Source organism: Castor canadensis, chromosome 4 (genome assembly GCF_047511655.1).
Source record: "Castor canadensis chromosome 4, mCasCan1.hap1v2, whole genome shotgun sequence".
Taxonomy (NCBI): domain Eukaryota; kingdom Metazoa; phylum Chordata; class Mammalia; order Rodentia; family Castoridae; genus Castor; species Castor canadensis.
In genome coordinates this window covers 84,486,340-84,503,672 of record NC_133389.1, presented here as the reverse complement: position 1 = coordinate 84,503,672, position 17,333 = coordinate 84,486,340, and the positions used below count along the sequence as shown (strand labels likewise).

General features: G+C 37.4%; 2 protein-coding genes across 3 annotated transcripts in view; one reads left to right on the top strand and one right to left on the bottom strand.

The window, feature by feature from the left end:
* Positions 1-17,333, bottom strand: part of Ccdc93 (CCC complex scaffolding subunit CCDC93) — a 175,226-nt gene that overhangs the window by 122,684 nt on the left and 35,209 nt on the right. The window lies entirely within an intron of this gene.
* The window catches only part of Insig2 (insulin induced gene 2), an 82,496-nt gene that overhangs the window by 41,586 nt on the left and 23,577 nt on the right, over positions 1-17,333 (top strand). Inside the window, exon 1 of one of the 2 annotated variants that reach the window (XM_074070575.1) lies at positions 13,307-13,387. The exons of the other annotated variant lie outside the window; for it this stretch is intronic. The gene's annotated coding sequence lies outside the window, so the exon portion shown is untranslated. Of the gene's footprint in view, positions 1-13,306; positions 13,388-17,333 lie in introns of those variants that run through there. 2 annotated transcript variants of the gene reach the window in all.

The following is a 17,333-nucleotide window of genomic DNA, read 5'->3' as shown; positions in this document are numbered from 1 at the left end:
TGTTCTACTTTCATAAGCCTATAAAGTACATTGGCCATATTCACCCTCCTTTACCCTCTCCATTCACTTTTCTCTTCCCAATAGTACCTATCGCCTATCAGGACCTCTTTTACATTCATGTCCTTCATTTTTTTTACAGTGTATGTTCATTGTTCAAAGGAGTTTCGCCATAGTATTTCACCCATGAATTCATTGTACTTTAATCAGATTAACCCCATTACTTTCCCTTACCCTTCCTCCCTGCCCCCTATTACTCAACAGTTTTCAGTACCTTTTGTTATGTCACCTTCCTAAATCTGCAATGTATTTCAATATTATTCACTCTCTAACATTCTTTTTTCCTCTTCTTCCTTCCTAGTCTCCTCAAACAGTCCCACTATTGCAAACATGTCCTCTATATTTATATATATGATCATGTTTGCATTTGTGTATACATTTATCTTTTGGATCTATCTTCCATATATGAATGAAAATCTGTGACCCTTGTCTTTATGAACCTAATTTACTTCACTTAACATGATGATCTCCAGTTCTATCCATTTACTGGCAAACTACATACTTTTATTCTTCTTTATGGCTGAGTAATACTGCATTTTCTCTCTCTCTCTCTCTCTCTCTCTCTCTCTCTCTCTCTCTCTCTCTCTGTGTGTGTGTGTGTGTGTATCACATTTTCTTAACCTTTCCATTAGTTGGAGGGCACCTGGGCTCTTTTCATAACTTGGCTGTTAATAGTGCTACAATAAACATGAGTGTGCAGGTGTCTCTATTGTATCCTGACTTACATTCCTTCAGATATATGCCCAGGAGTGGTATTACTGGGTCATATGGTAGTTCTGTTTTTAGTTTTTGAGGAGCCTCCATACTGTGCAACTTTTTAAAAATGACTGAGATACATGATCAAAAGTTGTGGACCACTTTATATTCATTAATCATCTATGATGTGATTACATTCTGAGGCTCTAGGTGGACAAGAAGTTTTGGGGGACACTACACTAATTTAAGTCTGTATTATGGATAAGCAAAATTATGTAAGTTACACATCCACTAAATAGCTGTACTCCTCATATAATTCCACTTTAATTAAAAAGCATATGTTAACTGGGTACATACATAAGAATATTTGGAAGTGCATACAGAAATGATAATATTTATTATCTCTGTGAGTATAGGATTATGGATGATTTTTTCTTTTTCCTCTGTTTTTTCCCATATAGTCTGAATGTTTTGCTATGAAGACAAAATAATAAAAACAATTTAATTTAAAAAATCTACTTTTGACTCTAAATTTCCCAAATGTTTTAATGATAGAGTATAAAGCCCTATATCGGTTTAATATTTTTGATGTTTACAGAAAAACACTTAAGGGAAAGTGTTTAGAATGGTTTTTGCTTTTTGTGTAGGAAATGTTTTATCAGCTCTTTCCAGGTTCAAACCTTAAGTCTTTTGTTAGTATGTCTAACCCCCAATTAACTACAAAAAGCCTCTTGGTTATTTTGTAGCATCTTTTTCACTCACAAAACTTCAGATATTAGGGAAAGAGTTTTAAGAGTATTTTACAGTGTGAATCAATATTCCTTTAATCCTTCCATGTGGAAAATCTCATCTCACTAATATTGAGTCTCAAGGAGAAGACTTGCACACTACTGTGTTCTTGTATAGTGATAAATAGCACTGAATGCACCAACATTAGCTAAGAAAACATGCAGTTATCTGAAGGCCCAATTTCTCTGAATAAGAATATCTTTGAAAAATAAACATTTGGTTATCATGATTGCCTGATGTTTTATGAAAAAGCTTTTCCCATACATGTGTTTTTTATTTGCACAAATCTGCAGGTTTTCTCATAATACCATCGGCTATTTTAATGGGACCATTTCTATACTTGCTCTCTCTGGAGTCAGAGTTCCAGTTCTTTGGGATGTTCAGACCATTTTTTGTCATCAACTTTGCAATATAGTATCATGTTTTGCAGCATGAGGAAAAAACCCTTGAGACTCAAAATTAAGAGTATTGTTGAGAATATCAACAGATGTGTGTATAAAATCTATGAGCAGCTTCCAAGACTCTAGAGCAGCCACCCTTCTCATTAAACTGAAACTTAGCATATTTTTGTTCCATCAGGGCTAAAAATGACAGCATCTGGCAGAGCCAAGGAGAACAAAGGCTGGTAGATTCTTCTTGCCCCACTTCTGAGCATGCAGACTTCCCTGTGAGTCTCAGCCTCACCTCTGGACAACTTGCTTCTAGGCTACAATTTAGGGATGCAAGAAGATGAGCAATGGGAAAAGAAGTTTCTTCAATATCAGTATCTAATAAGAAAAGGATTAAAGGTTTTAAGAGCAAGGACATGTTGCCAGCTCCCTGTGCATCCCATACACCCCAGTCAGCAGTCAGGCAAAATATGCATAATAATCTCTCTGCCTCTGTACCTCTGCCTCCTGATATACACATTCTCAAAGCTAACATTGCTTACGGCTCCTGGGATCAGAAGACCGAACACACACACACACACACACACACACACACACACACACACACACACACACACACTGTCCATGAACTCCAACCACTTCTGGGAAGAATGTAAGTGTGTATCATTGGTGAGTATTTAGTGAGGAGTTGGGTGGGGATAGCCTGGGCCAAATGGATTTGGTGTTTCAGGAAGGTGTGTTCAAATATTGGATCCCATTCTTTCCTGAAAATACTGTGAGGAACCTAGAACTTTGGTTCACACAGTGGTGGCAGCTGCTATCTCAGTGCTAATGGTAATTTCTTCATCCGAGATCATAAGACGGTGTAGAGGGAATGCTTCATTCCTTTCTCAGAATATATAAAAGATGGAGAGTGCCAAAGTTAGCTGGATATTATCATGGTGTGATTACTGATATGACTGAACTTGGTGTTGTTTTAGTAATTGTCTTTCAGAGAAAGGAAGGAACATTGGTTAACAAGGAATATGCAGCGCTGGGTAGTTCCTTCAAGAACAGTCTTCAGGACATCAAAAGTAGAACATACGTTATTTCTAGAAGATTACAGAAGAAAAGAAAGCAACTGAATCAACTGGGATGCTGAATAACTGAACAATACTCTACATAATTATTCAAGCAAGGAAAGAAGTGCCTGTGTTATTTGCATCATTTCTTGCTTCAAAAGAAGAGAACCCTTAAAAAAAAAACAGTAAACGCACATGTAAAATCTATTTTAAGACTCAGTTAACAATGATAAATTCCTGTTGAAAAGAAAAAAGATGTTTCCAAAAAGTAAAATAAAGTATTACCGCAAAAACAGCAAAATTGCAAAGGAGGGGAGAAAAGTAGCCTCAGATCTGTGACAATTATCAATCTATAAAATCTATTATCCAAAGACCTTGTACATCAATACTGGATTTGAATTATGGAGCTGGATTGTGCCTTCATTTACATGGTATTTCCCCAAGTAGTCAGATAATATCAATATCTTGCATTTATGTGACTATCATCTTCCCAGATGGCTTCATTAAATTGTATGTTTTATGAGACCTACTTTCTGAAATGTGGTCATCTCTGAATGAGTATGATGCTCCTGGGTAACTCGGGGCAAGGGAAAAATCGTGTTTTGCATTTATGCTGTCTTTCTACTAGTGATCATAAAAATGTTCAGTTAGCAAGCATTTCCTGAGCATCTGCGTGGGCAGAGCCCGAGACAAGGCTCTATACGGTAACATACAGAAGATTAAAAGGTGTGGTCCCAACCCTCCAATACCTCCGTCTCTATTAAGAACAATCTTTGTGTTTCACAAATATGAAAACTTGTGGGCCAGACAAGTTTAGAGCATTGGCAAAGAGCATAGAGCAAATTTATTCCAGAGATGGGAGTTCTCATTTCCAGGGTTAGGTATAAGTGGTTTGGAGATAACATCTAAAAATGTTAAAAATATTTCAAACATGTATTTAAGCACTAAGGTTAAGACTTTAGTTTTTGTTGAGGAAGAAAAGACCAGCCCTGAAAAAGAAAATGAAGAGGGATCCATTACATTGTCAGCATAGATTTGTAAATGTTTCTAAATATCTGCTACTCTGGTAATTGTGGCAGAGAGACAAAAGAAAGGCAGAGTTCCAGCCCTGAAGTTTGGCTGATTTGAGAAGAAACCACTGCATACCTTTGGTGATTTCAAGGAAACAGGAAGACTCCATTGCCCCTCGAATACAAAGTCAATTTTTAGCTTCTTTCTTTCTACTTTGTAAAACTATACATTAAGCAAAGACAAACCCAATGTTTGGCCCACAACAATCACTCCACAAGAAGGATGATGAGAAATTTACATTGTGCTGATGAGTTATTATAGCCTTTCCCAAAGACCTAATGAGTTTGGGAGTAGGGCCAAGTGGAGAGAGAGAAGACGGTAGGAGTAATAACTGCAAAAAAAAGGGGGGAGAAGAAATTGTGAAGAGTAAAAAGGAATCAGAAAGGAGTGTCCAGTGAAATAGTGGAAATGAGCCTTTTTTTTCCTTTCAGTACTGGCGATTGAAATTGAACTCAGGGTCCTGTGCTCTATCAGTCGAGCTTCATGCTCAGTCCTTTTTCTTCTAGTTTGTTTTTCAGATAGGCCCTTTTCCCTGGTTGGCATTGGCAGTGGTCCTCCTACCTCAGCCTCCCAAGTAACTGGGATTATAGGCGTGTACTGCTGTGCTCAGCTGAAATACGACTTTTTAAACTAATTTCTGGGTTGTACCAATGGCTAGTGTACTGCATATCTGGGGATATGGGAATAGAAGACTATTATACTTTAAAATACCTACAAGCTCACACATCTTGGTAGGAATCTCAACTCTAATCCATTTCTCTTGGAATTTGGAGTACATTTCTTCATTTATGGGGTCATAGGTACTCCTTTGTTACACAAGTGCGTAGACTGGATGACCTGTAAGGCAAATTTCTATTACCTAGGATTCTGTTATTCTGTCTAAATGAGGATAAGGGACCATTTGAAACAAGATGGAGGGGAGTGGTCACTGATGCTTAGTGTTGTAAAGGGAAGGAACAACAGCAATGTCCACAGTCTAATGTCCCTTTCTTGGTGAAATTCTGGAAATTTTCAGCATATAGCCAAGTGCCCAAAATAGAGATTGGATTCTATACTGTCAGTCTCAAAAGACTTCAGCCAATCTCAGACACATTTTGAACACTGGATGAAGCATATCTGTTCTAGAGTTCCATATAGTTTTTCTTTCTTTCCTAAACTGGGATTTTCTTTAGATATGTTTAATAATACAGTGGTTGTCTCTGCAATAAAACTTTTAGACATTTACTAAAAAATGAAACTATTATCTTTAAGCATTCTAAATTTCAAAACTTTTTCCATCAAATACAAATGGTTGATTATATATTAAAAGTGCAAGTACTGTAGGAATTCAGAGTAGAGACTGTCATGGTCACAGATAATCAGGAAAAGCAAGTGGAAAGGGCTTCAATTTGGGCCTTAAGGAAGTTAAGTATTGCAACTGTCAGAGAAAGATGCTTTCTAATCCTAAGTGTATCTTACAAAAATCAGAACTTCCAAATGCGGGTCAAAAGATAATTATAGCTGAGGATGAAGTTTTTCACTAACCTCTGACTACTAAAAGTAAAGCGCAAAGTAGTGAGTAAATCCAAGAATAAACTAAAGCAATGCAAAGGGCTATCCTATATTCTGAGATAGGGTCCTTTTTTGTTGTTTTGGTATTAAATTATCCTTTTATGAAATGCTAGTGGTAGTGGATAATTGATACTCTCTCTTCCTCTTTTCTATTCCTGTTGAAATTTCCCTGGCCAATAAAAATCCAAAGATCTGGGCACCTCCAGTTAGGTGAGCATTTTTGAGATGTGGCCTTTACTGCGGCCCATACCCATGTAAACCTAGTAGGTCAAGAGGTGAGGACATTGCTGAATTTTAGGACTTTTCCCCCCTCTGTTCCAATGATATTGTCTTGGCAATAAACGTTAATCAGGCTTAGGTAACATTGACAAAGTTAAGCTTAATATGCTGGACCTGGTACATGCCCCAGGTTTTCCAATGTCCTAATCCTTAGCACCCTAGAAAACATCTACTTTGTAGGCTTTTACTCTGTTTTAGAGCCTCATGCCACATTGGCAGCAGAATGGCTACCAAGCTGTTTGCCAAAGCAAAGTGATCCTTGCTTTATACTGATCAAATAAAAGAACCAGTTCCTAATCCTTCCTCATTCCATTGATGCAGCATGACCAGGTGTTTGGAGTTTTCTTTCCAGACAAGCATGTGGAGTTCTCTTCTCAGAAGCCAATCTGGGTCATTTGAAGTGCTTCTTGACTCCTGTACCAACTCTCTAAGCCACCACGTAAACACTCAGGAAAGAACAGTGTGGAGACACAGTGTCGTAGTGCCAAACTGTGCAGTCTTCTGTTTCTAAAGTTTCCCGGGAATCTCCTGGCCTCTTACTTCTGAATATGGGGAAACGGCATGGCTCTAGAGCTAGTTCTCTGCAAAGAGATAATGGGCTTTCCATATTTTAATTGACAAATTTATATGTTTTTATTAGTTCATGATGATCTTTGAGCTGATAGGGAAAAATGCATATTCACAAACTCTGATTTTATTTATTTCAACCTGGAAATAAAGGAAGCAAAGGGCTAGACTGGGTAGTGACTGACTCAAGGTCATCTACCTAGTTAGCTGCAGGGCAAGAACATGAAGTTGATCTAGTGTTCTTTCTCATCCCTCCCTCCAATACCCCACTGGAATTGAAATCGTTCCAATAGCCACTGCCAAGTACTTAACAATGGCTATCTGAGTGGTCCTTTAAGTCTGTACAGGGTGGTTTTCAGCTTTTCACTTCATCAGCACAGGAAGGCAAGGGCGTTGCTCTAATATTTCATGCTTAGCTCTGGATTCCCTTGGTCTTATATTTCTGACTCTTCCCTCAAGTTTCTTATAGGGCTTTATGATTTAATTTAATTTTAGCTATGGCTTGCCTTGGTACCTAGAAGAGTGGTAATTTGTCCTTTAAATTATTCACCCAGGGGAGTTGATGTTCTTAGAAAATGAGGAGGGAGAACTTACACACTTCATCCCAGCAGAGGGATACACGACACACACTGATGCCTCACTCACTTGTTCTTTCCCACAATGCCTTATCTCCCATGTTCAGCCCTGGTTCCTATAATACCTCCGATTTCTGCAGAGCTCTTCACATTAACAAATAAAGCAATTTACAGAGTATTTACACACTGACTAGTAACTAATTATACACCTGCAAGCACTGCAATCATTCTGGACAAGCAACATTCCTCGACATCAGCTTCTCTGTAGGAAGGTGTTGTGGAGCTGTGTGCAGAAAGAAATTCAGACAACAGTCAGTCTTGGCTCTGACATCAAGTTGTTCAATATAGAAGCAGTGTTTTATCTATGATGGGCTTCTGGGCTTTCTTATCTAGCTAGGTTTAGAAAGTTTACAAAAGAGAAAGAATGAATGAATGTGATGACTCTAGTAAATTTTACTAAAATTGTTGATAAAACTAGGCAAAAACAGATGCAACAGCTAACAAAGAACATGTGGTATTCTAAAGTCATTTGTTGGGGATGTTTAATGCAGAACAGAAGCACAGAGTAAGATGATTTTGCAATTTTCAGTTAAAAGGACATGAGACAGATAATTTTAAGAGATACCATTAATGATTGCCTACCATGTAGTCAATTCTTGACATATATTCTTTTATTTAATTCCACAGTTGACCCCATTTATCACATGAAAGTCACTGAAGTTTGAAGAGGTAAAATAATATTCTCAAGATTACACAGACAGTTAGAGACAACAGATGAAAACTCAGATCCGTCTAACCTTTAACTACTTCAACACAGCTTCTTCAGCCTAAGAAAGAGTGACAAGCATTAGCCAAATGCAAATGTCTAGTTTATGTATGCATGTGTGTAAAGTGGATTATTCAGACAGAGAAGTAACATTCCATTTATAGGAATATTAAGAAAAGGAATGAAATATTTGCAAAGTTTAATTTTTGGCAATGCAGTGGAGTAGAAGCAATGGAGGAGTGCCTGATAAAAATGGCATGGATTCAAAGGATGTTCTCTGATGAATTTAAGAAAATGACAAGCAATCATGTTTAAAGATAGAACAGAGACATAAGTCTGTTAAAATACTAGATACTAATGTCCACAATGAAGTGACCTGGATGAGAAATGCTCAGTCAGTGAAAGGAAGTTTATACTGATGTGGAAGAAGAACAAATAACAAAGATCTAAAGTGTACGGAGCTTGCACTCCTTTGGCCAAGCTCTGCTAATCCTACTGTAGTGTTTTTAAAACTTGACTACAAGTTTTTCGGCTCTCTTTCCATTGCAGGGAGGAGTCTGTCTCCTCTCTTTGAATCTGAGACTATGTGAGTGATCTGTTAGCTAACAGAATATGGCAGAGGGGGTGCTGTGTGATAGGAGAAGCAATTCATCTAATACCTGGTTTGATGCACAGTGGTGAATAACTGGAACTCCTGGTGAATGTCAGACCCAATAGTATGCACTCAAAGAAAAGAGCCTATTCACTGAGGTAGAACATTTACTCTTTGGAAACCAAGACACAAAGTCAAAGTGTGAGAAATATAATGTCTAAGGAGTGAAGGAAAAGCGAAATATCAAAGTCATAAAGTCAGACTGGAAATGGGTCAGGCTGTAGAGTGTAAACATTCACTATGAACAATATGAATGTCATTGGTTCAGGACTGATGTATGGAGTTATGGAAGGCACATTTTCATATGTGGAGAAGAAATGTCTCCAAGGATAAGGAAACTAGGAGTCCCAGACACTTACAAAGTTAACAGATAAGAGGAAGAAAGTAGAACTGCTTAGCTGGTTTAATTCAGGGATGGCAGCACTAACACTGGTTTGTAAAAGCCAGGCAAGAGAGGAACTGCACTGGCTATTTAAAAAGGATGTTTCTTATACCTAGATGAGTTACCTTTCCTAGACACTAACAAGACTTTGGGTAAGTTAGAACTGTCAATAATTTTTTTAGGACTTTTCAGAATTAGAGTAGGCTAATGGGAAAATGTCTTATTCTCTAAACAGAGGTGGGTCTTTTGAACTCCAGGTAGGCAGGCTTCATATCTGTGGTGTCTTTTAGAACAAATCACAAAAGAGACGATTTGTAAGCCCTCAGCAAAGGAGTTAGCATGAGGTGATGAACACAAAGTGTTTAGCTTGAATTTCCATAGGGATAGTGCCAATTTCTAAAGATGCCACTCTGCATGGGAAGTAGGCAGAGTCAGAATCTTTGTAAGCAAAGAGCTCCTTCTGCTGAATGAATTTACGTCATCCTACAGGGAAGCCTCCAGAGACTACTACAGCCCTCTGTGCTTGTGGTACAGTTTCCAAAATGTCTAAGGATTTGGAAAATGTTCTGGATGCTTAACAGCATATTGATGGAGGATGCAGGACACAGAGTTGGTTTGCTGAATGGTGGAATTCATGCCAAATAGCTCATGAGAGGTAGTAATATGGACAGGTTTTAACAAAAATAAATTCACCAGAGAACTCACCCTTTACCTCCAACAGAAAAAAAAAATCCAAAGGAACCTATCCTTTGCCTCCAACAGAAAAAAAAAATCCAAACATTCCAGAATTCCACTTTACTGATAAAAGAACAGAATAGAGAAAATGTGGTTTGTGTACATGGAAAAGATTTAAAAGTTGCCTAAACTTAACAGCTCAATACAATTTAATAGTGGGATGTGCCTGCCAAAAATTTTACTGTGATGGGGCATTGCATTAAAGGAAGTCTCCAGAACAAGAGTGTGATGAGGAAGTGCTGGTGTTTTTTCTGGAAGTGGCCCTATGGAGGGGATATTGACAGTTGGAAGCATGTACCAAAGAAAGCAACCATTGTGGTAAGGAGAGAAAAATAACATTTACATGGAAAATGACTAAAGAAACTCTTACATTTAGATAGGCTAAGAATCTGTGGGGAGTGTGGATGGGGAGGGGGATTTATCATTTTAAGGGTGTCATATGGAATGGAGTAGGAATGGCCAGGAGCCATAAAGAAGCTGAGTACAGTTGAACCCTATGGGAGAAACTCATGGTGGGAACTATGCAAAGATGAAAGCATTTTCCTCAAGAGGCTAGGAATTTCCAATCCTGAAGGCATTCAACAGAACTAGGAAGGTCATGTGTCATGGATAATATCCAAGTAATTAAGAGTAATATCCACAAAATTGTGACCTTTTATCACTACTTTATTAAATTATTTCTTACAATAGAAAGCTCTTGATGATGAGAAAATGGAAGATCAGAGATGTCAAGTACCCTGCCCAAAAACATCCAGCTGATAGTACAGAGAAGAGAGCAGAACCTGGATCTGTCTGGTTCTACATTGTGCATATTCTCCTCTGCTAGTCTAGTTTTCCTCAAATAAGACTGGGCTCCTATTTCCAGGAAAGGAACTATATGCATCTCTAAAATAACAGAGGAGCAATGAGACTGATGAAGCTAGAGCATCTTAATAAATCCTTTGAGAATATCAAATACCCCAAGAATCACAGGGTGATCGGTGAGCTACACACGCTGTTTCTCAGTTGGGAATGCCTTTTCTGGTGATGACTCTGTCACAGTTCAATAGTAAAATTATTTTATAAATCTAAGATATGCTTCTGAAAAGTCTAAGTTCTTTTAATTTTTCTCTAATCATTCCTAAAGCATTAATTCCTAGCTTTAAAAAGGCAACATTATTCAGATTTTAAGGAGATTAAATTTAAAATCATTTCACATCATTTTATTTCTATGGGAAATTCTTTTTGTAGACTTCTGTTTGGGGCAAGTTCAAATCCCAGAATAAATCTAAATCCAAGTTCTTGAGTTTCTATGATGTGTTTTATGACTATCACATTGCCTGGCTTTATACTTATTTCTTTGGGGGAAATTAATGATTTGATCATTTGCACCCTCCACCTGTTAGCAAATGAAATCCTTTGCTTTTGTCAATTAACATGTTCAGTATATATATTCATATTGCCAAAATAGAGGAACTTCTCTGCTACTTCCATGAGGCTCTTAAAAACAATGAATAATCTTACACAAGTAAGAATTAAGCTTCATGTAGAGATGAGAACATATACACTGCCTTTGGGAGGGGCTGAAAGATATGTAAATCCCTATGTGTGAATTCAGTTTGGGTAGAGGTGTGTCCCACAGCCAGGAGAAAGAGCAGGAAGGAAATCCCTTAGAGAACACTTTGTTACATCTTTTGACCTCACAGTGCATGACCCTTGTAATAATTAATAGCTAGTGCACTTCTACATTTGTGGTCTCTATCATTGCCTCTCCAACAAGTAGTTTATAGTCTATAATCTTTCCTGTTGTCTTCTCACTCTGCTGATTCTTTATACCTCAGTGACTTTGTGTTAGAATTGTGTTTTGCATTTGCTTGCTCATCCATGGTGACCTCATTTGGGCTTTGTTTAGTTTATCAGTTGCCTGATGATACATGCTAAGTCTTTTTTTTTTTTTTTGATACATGCTAAGTCTTACAGGGACCATTTGACTTTATTTATTGACTTAGCACTGCTTCCTAACACAACTGTCCCAAAATACACAAAAGGGTTACATCACTAAAAAAGTGAATACCCTCTCACTGTGCTCTTCTTTCAGAGCTTTGGAGGTTTAAACCTAAACCCCTCACCAACCCAAGCTCTTGCTTTTGGCTACATGGTTTTTTGTTTTTTTTTTTTTCTGTAGCCAGCATTGGTTTTGCAAATAATCCTAGACTGAAGCCATACAGTCATGCGAATTCTGCTGGATTTGCCCACCTGTGACTGGATCAATTTATAAGCACCTCCATCATTTTCCTTTGTTTAAATGTGCTATAGTTTGCTACCAATGGAAGTAAGGCTAAGGTTAGTAACTGCAGAAAACATTTGATACAAGAACAAAAGCATCTCTATTATGAAACCACCTCACATTTGTAATTCCTACAGAATAGCTGATAACCTCAGAGTATTTTTAGTATAGAGTTATGAAACAAATAATTTATATTGAATATTACAAGCACATTAAGGAAATATCTGAAAGCCTTATTTATAAATACACTGAGAATTATCTCCTAGCTTCTCAGAATCTGTTAAACCAATACAGTAGAAAAACATTTCTTTTAGATAATTAAAAAAGATTTGAGGCTTGGGGTATAGTTCAGTGGTAGAGCAGCAGGTATGAAGCCTGGGGTTCAATCCCTAGCACTGCAAATAAATAAATAAAGCAAGCATGATCTGTTTTTCAGTACTGGCCTTAAGCTCAGGGCTTCATGCTTGGTAGGCAGGCACTCTACCATTTGACCCATTCCTCCAGCCTAAAGCATAATGCTTAGATCAAGATGAAGTCTACTTTTTAAAATTAGTACAGAATTAGGAATCAGATCTTATTTCAACAACTATCTTGGGCAAATATTTCCTCTCCCAGAGTGTCTCCTGTCTTCCTCATACCATTGTTATGGGTACAATAAAGACCCTGTACTTAAAGGGAAACCAAAATCATCTCCGTGTGTGCAGCACATACACAATACCTGTGGCTCATTGTCCCAGGTACTTCTCTCCCCTGCATTAGTTCTGAGTACACCAAGAGTCCATTGTTGCCAGTTATGTCATTGTAATTATAAAATTTATAAATCAGTGAAATGAAAATATGATATGAGGAGTTTTCGTTCTCAAGAGAATTGAGTTAAAAGCTGTGGAAATGTGATGAAGGGCATTACTTGAAAATGTATTAGATGTGGGCTAGATATGTGTAAAAAACATGTAGGTTTCAGTGTAGAAGGGAAGTTTGGGAATGTACTGACATAAAGTGAATGCAGGATGCAAATTTGCTTGAGGGCCAACTTGTGACTACGCTTTCACAGGTACTTATTCTCTATTTTTTAAAATTTCTCACTGTAGGTAGGGAAGAATTTTTTTTCTGATTATCCTTATACCAAAGGTGCTGTACTTTTACACCTTTTACATTTGAGGATTTCACTCAAATTAATCATGCCCTGAGGTTTTTATATTGGTTCTTTTGTCTGAAAAGTCTGTCAAGACAGAATTTGCTTTCCCAAATCAGCAAATAATTTCAGTCCAAGTGTCGTTTCCTTGTTGTGGTTACTTCTCTGGGTCCCACCTTCCCTTAGATTCTGGCCTGCTAATCTCTGTAATTTCAGCTTTTTGATGATGTTAAGACAATACTTGAAATGTACTTTTACATTTTATTTACTTTCAGTGGAAGGGTTTGCCATTATAATCTGGCCAATGTTACATGTTACAGACTTTCTAGAGGCCACCTACCCATGATTCTTGCTGAGAAACCAAACTGCCTTTTAAAATTGACATGTCTAGATGGAAGAGTCTGCTGCCAATCTGAAAGGTGAGAATGACATAATCAAACTTTTTCCTGAAACTGAAACTGTGCTTCTTTGAGTTACTTAAGTCTGTCTTTATCACATGAAAAGAGATTGTATACTTTAGGTGGTAGGTAATGACTTTATACTGCCCCTATACTTTTTGATTTTTCCCGACCACCTTGATATTTTAAGAAGGCTAAATTTATATAAATTATGAATACAGCACTTTCAGTTGAATTTTGTGTGATAGAAATGTTCTAAAATCTGTCACATAAAAATAGTTTTCTGACTATAGCCTTTTCTCCAGAAGCAATGTACTTTATTTATTTAGCAGTACTGGGGCTTGAACTCAGGGCCTTCACATTGAGTCACTCCACCAGCCCTATTTTTGGGAAGGGTTTTTCAAGATAGGGTCTCATGGAACTATTTGCTCAGGCTGGCTTCCAACCACGATCTTCCTGATTTCTGCCACCAGAGCCCCAGCTACGTACTCTATTTAGATTATGAAACCCAAACAGAATCAACTACTTTTGGCTATGTTTCCTTTACTTTTCTCATTGCTATGATAAAAACCTGATATGAAGAATTTAATGGGTGGGATTATTTATGTGTATAGTCCTTGTTTTCTTTGATTCTGGGCCTGTGGTAAGGCAGTGGTGGGGCACATCATGTCCTCTGGAGTACATGGAGAAGGAAGTGCTTCACCTCACAGTGGACAGTAAGGAAGGAAAGTGGTCGGGGGAGGGAAAGAGAGAGAGAAAGAGAGAGAGAGAAGGAAGAGAGAGATGAGTGAACCTCTGCTGGCTGGCTTTCTCCTTTTTCCCCTTTCATCTGGGCCCCCAGACTGTGGGATGCTGTTACCCACATTTAGGGCATGTCTTCCTTTTTCAATTAATTCACTTAATTCTCTCTGGAAATGTCTTCATAGACACACCTAGAGATGTGACTTGCTAATCTCCTATGTGCTTCTCAATACAATCAGGATTAACTATTACAGCATACAACAAAATATTAATTCAATAAATATTTATTGAAGCTGAATTATGAACCGAGCATAATACAAGGAACAGAAAATAGTGTCCTATGCCTAATGATTCTTTTACTTTCTATGTAGATAATGAGTGATAGATGGTAGATGATTCTATGAATAGCTTTCACTATAACAATTCAAAACTTCATTACTTAAACTTCCCCTAGGTATATTTATTTAATGATATATAAACATAGTCAACATTGGTCTTGAAAATGCTCTGAAGGTGGGAAAAAGACAAATATTCCATGGGTTAAATTGTGTGTATACTAAAGGTCTCAGAATTCCCATACTGAAAATGTCTATTTGACTTTTTCATATCAAATGCTTACCAAAAATGAGCACAGAATTCCATTTTTCCCTACTGCCTAATGCTTGTTAACATTCACTCTATGGAACACATTTTGGGGAACTGGAGATTTATATTAAGGTATTTTACAAGGCTTCCTTCAAAATCAAAAACACTGACTCATCTAGGATAGTGTTCCTCAAAACAGCATTTGTAGATCTTTAGTAGTCTCAGTAGTCCACAATTTCTCTGGAGAATCTTGTCATGATGTGATCTGAATTATATGATAATCATAAAAATAAGCATGTTCTAGATCATGTTGACATTTTTACAGGATATTGCCAAACAATTTCTCTTAAGATTGGTTTATAGCCAGGCAGGTGTGGTGGTGCATGCCTGCAACCCAGCACTAGGGAGGGTGAGACAGAAGGATTGTGAGTTTGAGGCTAGCTTGAGCAACATAATAAGACCTTGTCCAGACAAAGAAACAAACAAATACTGGCCTCTAATTGTCTTGGATTAGTTATTTTTCTAAAAAAAACTAGAGGTGGAAGTAATACAATACTTGGATAATATCTTCCAAGTAAAAGCCAAATAATGGTCAGGTAGACTATATAAAGGCTTGGTATAGACAGAAGTGGTCAAAGAATTGAGCCATCACAAAACACAGTATTAAAAACATGTTTTATCTCAAAACAACCCACTCTGTAGCAATTATTTCAATATTTATGTTGAGAATCAATTTCAAGAAAACGTCTTTTACATTGCTGTAACTTTAAGCTTATTTTATGCTCTTACAAATGCTTTGTTTTATGTATTAGCCTAAACCTAAGCATTCTCTATCAAACTTTATGTTTAGAACATTACAACTATTTTAGAGGCTTAAGTAATATCAAAATAATTATGATCAAAATAATTTAAATCAAAACTAGGGGTACATAAAAGTTATTTGTGTGGAAACAATGTTCTAGGATATTTCCATTACATTTCTGAATGCATCATATAGCATTCTTTTCAAATATTTAGCCAATATTTTAAATTGGTTTGCTATGTATCATCTGTCAAATTTTCTATGTGGCAGGGAAAGTCTGGGAAGTATTAAAAACTCATCATGGATAATCACGAGTTTACTGTGTCCAATATCACTGCAGATAAATAACAGCTTTATTGGCAAATGGTAGTATAGCAAAGCGAGGTCAGGAATTTTTCCTCCCCTATCTCTATTATCTTCTGTGAAAAATTTTATACACAGCATACACATTATACAAGGCATGGTTTCAACTATCTCCTAACAGATTTCAGGTCTTTATCTACAGTCCCATTTGCTTACTTGAGCTCCAGCTACACATTCCTATTGTTCTAGTAGACATTTCTTCCTGAATGTTCAAGGTATTTCAAACTCAAAGCTTTGATGCCATCTTCTGCTTCTTTCTTTTCATCACTGTTACATCAGTGGTCAGCAAGCCCTTACAATCCTCTCCTTTTCCCAATCTCAGCTTAAGCTTGCGCTATCTCTCAGCTGACAACTGCAATAACTGCCTACATTTCCTGCCATTGGTGACCTTCCACCCAATCTAGTTAAAAATAGAACATACTTGATGTTGCAGAGAGTTCTCAGTTGACTTGTGTCTGTCTATAGAACTGGCCTAGTTCGGTTTACTGAGATTTCTGCCTTACAAGGTTATACACTTATTGAAAATAAGAAGAGCTCTGAGCCATTCATCTTTGTGTCTTGGTGTTTAGAAGTTTCTAGCACCTGCTTATTATTGTTGTCAGGGCTCTAGCAATTGGCTAGGTATATTGGCTTTGGAATCTAAAGCTGTAAGTTGAATTTCTGCCTCTTCTGTCACTTATTTAGTTGCCAAATTAAGGCAAGGCCAGTGATTCTCAAGGCTATATTAGCTCTACATTAGGATTGACAAAGAACTTAGGAAAAAGAATCCCAGTCCTCTCTTTAGCCTAGTTAAATGAAAATATACAGTGGGTGGGTCTCAGGCACTGGAATAATGTCATACATAGTATAAACCTTGTATTAATAGATCTATAGATGATTCTAATATACAGCCAGGGTTTAGAATCAGCAAAGTTAGCCTTAATTTCTCAACTACCATTTAGTCTCTATATCAAAGGGATTCTGAACACATGAAATGAGAGTGAATTTAGCATACTGTCTGGCAAATACCTAGTCAATCATGATGTTATTATACAACCTCCGTTTGTAACCTTCTTCCTTTTGAATTGTTAACCTATACCCTTCGCCCTAAGGCACTCTGCCGTCCTTTGAATTCCTAGAAGGCACCAAGAGTTTCCAGCTTTTGTGCTTTCACACTTGTTCTTTATCCTGTCCTTAGCAGATTCCTCTCAATTTTCAAGTCACATGTGAAATCACGTGTGAAGTCTCTAGGTATCCCCCTTTATTCACCACTGCAGTATAGAGATGTTCTCTCTTCATAGTACTTGTGTCAATTTGTAATTATATATTACCATTTACTGTGTTTCCCTCACTAGACTGTAAGCCTTACAAGAGAAGCCTTGGTCTGTTTTGCTTTCCTCGTAAGTCTAGTGCCTGGTGTCTGGTGCCTGCTTGGTGCTCAGGGTACAGTTGGTGAGGGATGAATGGATTGATCAATACCTATCCTATAATCTCAAA